Here is a 5,456-nt window from a genome sequence, read left to right as displayed (position 1 = left end):
AAGTGATATCTCATGTTTAAATGTTGTCAACTAATTCAAAAGAAATAAACTATGTGGGCCCGAGAAAAAATGTTTGTGGGCTGAATATAGCCACTGAGATAACGTGTGCTCTATGTTTCTATCCCTACTCTTACCGTAGTAAGTAGAAGAAATATCAGTGCATCTTCCTTTGATGGCCACAAATTGATTGTCTCACCTGGAGAGCTGTATCAGTGTTCCTCAGAGAAAAGAACCAATAAAATAAACGTGTATATATATATATATATATATGTGTGTGTGTGTGTGTGTGTATGCTAAGAGATTTATTTTAAGAAATTGGCTCAGATGATTGTGGGAGCTGGCAAGTCCAAAATCCACAGAACAGTCTGGAAAAACCTAAACTCAGGCAGGGATTAAAGCTGCAGTCTTGAGGCAGAACATTTCTTCTTCAAGAAACCTGTTTTGTTCTTAACTTCCAATGGATTGGAAAAGACCCACCCACATTATTGAGCATCATCTCCTTTACTTAAAGTCAACTGACTGTGGATGTCAACTACATCCACAAAATAATCTTCACAATGAAACCTGGATTTACATTTGATTAAATTATTGGGCACTATAGCCTCACCAAGTCTATGCACAGAACTAACCACAACATGGGGCACCTGGATGGCTCAGTTGGTTAAGTGTTCAACTCTTGATTTCAGCTCAGGTCATGATCTCATGTGAAATTGAGTCTTGCATCAGGCTCTGCTGACAGCACAAAGCCTGCTTGGGATTCATTCTCTGCCTCTCTCTCTGCCCCTAACCCTCCCTTATCTCTCTCTCTGAAAATAAATAAACTTAAAACAAAAACAACCCCCCCCCCCAAAAAAAACAAGTAACTACAACAGAAGCCATTGCTTACCTTGTTGAACTGAAGGACCTGAGAAGAGGAATGTGACCTGGGTCACTAGCACCCCATGGTACAGAGGAAAAAAGTGAGGCACAGGAAGCTGAAGTGACTTCTCCAAGGTCACACAGCTGGCTGGGGAAACAACAGCTCAAAGCAATGTTCTGGCCTTCCAGTACAGTACTCTTTCCATTATTTTACCTTCCCAGAACTCAATGTCTCAAGATCAAGTTTGTGGCGTTTAAGAGCACAGAAAGTGCCTCAGAGGTTATACAGGCCATATTATAATGAGGTCCAGAAGCATGAAACCATAAGAATTTTGATTCCTAGTGGAGGGCATTTTCCACTACATTACATAGCCTTTCATACAAGGCAAAGATGATTGTGCTCAAAGTAAACTCATCTATGTTAATTTTTCTCTTTCAAAACATCCTTTCCAACAGGAGCTAGTTTTCTTATCATTGACTTCTCATGAGTGGATAATGGTCAACAAAACAGAACAAACAGAATCTGCACTTGTCCGATTAATTGAGAGTTGAATTTGTTGAATGCCAATCAATATTTTTCCGGAAAATTTTGTGGGTATTCACTGGTTATGTTTCTAGAACAGCTACACCAAATATCCATCAGTTCCTTTACGGACAAACCTCTCTGTTGCAGCACTGACTCTCCCAGAAAACTACAAGAATGTCTCCATTCATTAGCTCATAATGAAGTGAATTCCAACTCTAATCAATTTATGTCACATTAAAACCATTGCTCTGCTCAATCAGGTATCAGAAGTCACATTTCCGAATTACCTTTAAAGGGAATCAGAATATTGCCCCCCCCCCCCATGTCCCACCTAATATGCCGCTTGGGAAAAAGGATTATTTTAAGCTGAAGGCTATGGAGAGATGGCAGACACAAGGGGGGCTCTCTGCACTCCACTGATCTGCCTAAGAACAGAGCATAAATTTTTCTTCCTGATGGTTTTCTGCTTCCTGCTCCCATCCCAGGAAGGAGAGCACAGCCCTTATCACTGGAGACAGAGATGGCATTGAGATGCGTCTGCATAAATAAACCTTATTATATAACCTTATGTATCATTAGTTTCCCTTCTCTATATACCTTCCTGTGATTTACCACTCCTAGAAACCCAAACTCCTCTTCCCTAAAACCACAAAATCTCCTCTACCTTGCTGCCTTCTCCACACCCTTAATTTAAAAAAAAAAAAAAAGAAAAGGGAGAAAGAAGAATGAATATAATTTTACAGTAGCATGGAGTTCATTGTCCCTCTAGGAAGCAAGGGATAGAATAAAGTCCGTGGATACAACATGTTCTCTGAAATAACAGTGAAGAAAAAATAATTTAGCAAATTCTATTTATTTTCACAGCCAATTCTCTCCCCACAGAATCGAGGTCTAGAATCCTGATATCAAATTTAGCAATAGCAAAATTCTTTATTTTCCAGGATAAAGAGGTTTGGGAAATGGCCAGTGGAATTTTCCAGTTCAGTGAGCTACAGGGGGGAGTGTACATTGTTACACAATTGCAATGAAGTTTAGTAATGAGTATCACCATGGAAAATTAATAAAAGCTCAGTATAGCCCAGCCCACTCAAGTAATTGTCAATTAAGTCTACAATCAATACCGAGGTAATAGCTCATGAACAAGGATAGTTGGGTACTTACTTCATTAATGTCGCAAATCGATGTTCACCATTTGGGAGTAAGTACAGAGAAATGAGCTCATATATTGGAGGTAATCATATTTGGAGAATTTGCCAGCTAGAAGTTGTCTCAGGGATCAAAGTCTGCAAATAGACAAATGTCAAGGAATGGCCCAATCTGGTTAATAAAGTGTTCTGGTTACTAGAAGGTGGAAACTTCTTTGTACCAACCTTTGATGCTGAGATCCTTTGAAAGGAGCTTAGTCTTTTTCTTACACTTGATCAATTTCCTTTTCACCTTGAGACCACTACAGGTATTTTTGTTCTTCTTATGCTATTAAAAAAATGGCCATAGATATATTTCTTCCACAGTCTTTTGTAGCAACAGAAAACCCTCCCTAAGCTAGGTCTGTTTATTCAACATGCAGACCTTCAAGAGATGTCTGTCTAGAGAAAAAGCTCTTCAGGGCCCTCATTTGTTGGAACTGTGTCTTTGCCCTACACCACCATCTATCCCCCCGCCTCCGCCGACTACAATAGCACTTAAAACAAATACATACATAATATGAAGTTAAAAATGTATTCGTAAGCCTGAAATACGCCTAATGAAAGAGCCTGATCACATAGGGTATTCCAAACAGTGAATGGTTTTTGACCTTCCTATCTAAGCTAAACTCAGTACAAATCCAGCACAATAATCATGCTGATAAATTCCACCACCCCCTTATTCTCACCCAAAGAATTTATTTTCTTGACCTTGTTGTCTGAGAATTTATGGATGTCTTTCTTGCCTCATATTCCTCACCAGAATGTGCAGCCTGTGGCATCAGATAGGTCAGATGTGCACATTTCACAAAACCCTTGTAATGTTGTATGGAAAAGAGAGACACAGTGACAGGGCTGGGGTCACACAGTTAGCGACAGGATTGGGTCAGAGGGCCAGGAAGGGATTTTAATGGCAACTTTGTAGATTTGAGGCTTGACGGCCTTCCACACCCCTCACTGCTTTCTGAGGCATTTCATGAAGCACACGTGTTTAGAGCACTTGCACTTGGGACTCATGGAAAAGCAGATATATGGGCCAAGTGGAAATCATAGGTAAGACTTAGCCTTCAATCGAAGAGCATCTCTTTAATAGAAAAGTGGGGAAGAAAAATAGTAAGAGGTGGGGAAATGAATGTTTATTGGGCACCCACTACTAGCGTCAGGCACAGGGCCAGGTGACCCCATAACATCATCTCCTAGCTCTCACCTGAAAGCCAGGAGACAGGATTTAAGGGCCACCTTGTGTGGCCTTGGAGAAGTCCCTTAACCTTCACCAAGCTTCCATTTTCCCATCTACAAGCAATGTCAAGATCCAACAAGACAATATGCACTTGGGAAAAAGATAAAACTCTCACCTCAAGGGCTTGATATCATCAGAGCGTAGCCCTGGTTATGTCTGCACACACAGATCTGGGTAGAAAATCCAGCCAATTTAAACCGTGTTTACAATCATTCAAGAATACCATTTTAAAAAGAAACATTATTTTCCTGTTTGATTTCGCCATGATTTTTCTTTTCCAAACCAAGTGTCCTCCCCCATGAAGAAACGACTGGGAGTTTATACTTAACCTAACAGCCGTGGAAGCATCCGCCCTTGCTAATTCCGGGGCAGCTGTAAATTGGGGCACACACACGCAGCCAAGGGAAACCATTTCCTTGTCTGTCACCTCGTATGTCAGCCATCAGTCAGGAGCATGTTTTTATGGCCCAGGAAATGGGGGACCCTGGTGGAGCCGCCAGCGGGCCCTGGCCGACCCCACCACAAACTGAACACATATTGTGAGCTTGTCTGCTGGGAGATGCTTTCTTCACAGAGTTGAAATATGAGGTGTTTACTATAACACTTCATGAAGATTCCCCCCTCATCACAAATCCCTCCTCTCTGGAGGCTTCTCTCCCCCTCATTTTGTTCTAGGAGGGTAGACGGTTGCTCCACGGAGGGCGTGAGGGGCCAGTGTCCCCTGCATTCTGAGGTACTCTTTCCAGAGGTGTGCAGGATGTATGCACGTGCCCGTCTCCACCAAGCTCGAGCACTGTGGGGTCCCGCCCAGCTCTATGTTCCCTTGCTCCCCAACCTCCCCCATCCCTCTACTGTTCTAAAGTGTCCTCACCAGCACACCGTGGATCAAAATTCCTCCATGGCCCCGTCTCCTTGATGGAGTTTTGTTCAGATATGCCTAGATAATGTTCCTGGGGGGGCGGGGGGGGTGTTTCAAGAAACAGCTATTTGAAACTCACAACTGTGTTGTCTTAGGGGCGTGTTATCTACTATCTCACAGAAAATCGCTTTATGAAGATTCATTAAAAAATTTCTTTGCCCCAGTGCTAGAAAGAGCTGGGCCTTTCCTCAGGCCCTGGCTTCTTGTTATTGTTCTAATTCTGTTTCTGTGAAGCTACCAGCTGAACTTTGTGCACTTTTCATTGGCTGCCCAGAAGACTTTGTAATTCACCTCTATTCAAAGCTACTCATTAGGGGTGTTAACCATTTACTCTAACCCTTATTTTATTTTATTTTCCTTACCTTCATATTCTTTTCCTCTGACTTCCTCATTTTTTTCACGTTTTTTTTCTTAAGTTTCTTTATTTTGAGAGAGAGAGAAAAAAGCAGGAGTTGGGGAGGGGCAGAGAGATGGAGACAGAGAATCCCAAGAAGGCTCCGTGCCATCAGTGCAGACAAAGCTTGACACGGGGCTCGAACTCACAAACTGTGAGATCATAACCTGAACTGAAATCAAGAGTCGGGTGCTTACCCTGGTGAGCCACCCGTGGGCACCTTATGTTTCAATAATATATGTAGCTCTGTACGAAATTCAAAACAGCTTTTTAATTGAGTGGAGTATAGACACCTAGAAAGCAGATCCTCAGTTCCAACATTTATTGAGCGCTTA

The 5,456-nt window shown here is 42.1% G+C and overlaps 1 long non-coding RNA gene across 1 annotated transcript; it reads right to left on the bottom strand.

The window, feature by feature from the left end:
- Window positions 1-2,221: 2,221 nt before the first annotated feature.
- LOC109264268 (uncharacterized) lies at window positions 2,222-3,001 on the bottom strand. The gene is made up of 2 exons (XR_002078669.2): window positions 2,755-3,001; window positions 2,222-2,667 (listed from the first exon to the last, which is right to left on the bottom strand). It is a non-coding gene; the product is annotated as an uncharacterized LOC109264268 (long non-coding RNA).
- Between the last annotated feature and the right edge of the window lie 2,455 nt (window positions 3,002-5,456).

Source organism: Panthera pardus, unplaced genomic scaffold, assembly GCF_024362965.1.
Source record: "Panthera pardus isolate Hobbes unplaced genomic scaffold, ASM2436296v1 HiC_scaffold_22, whole genome shotgun sequence".
NCBI lineage: Eukaryota > Metazoa > Chordata > Mammalia > Carnivora > Felidae > Panthera > Panthera pardus.
The sequence above is the reverse complement of the archived record's forward strand: the minus strand, read 5'-3'. Positions and strand labels throughout refer to the sequence as shown.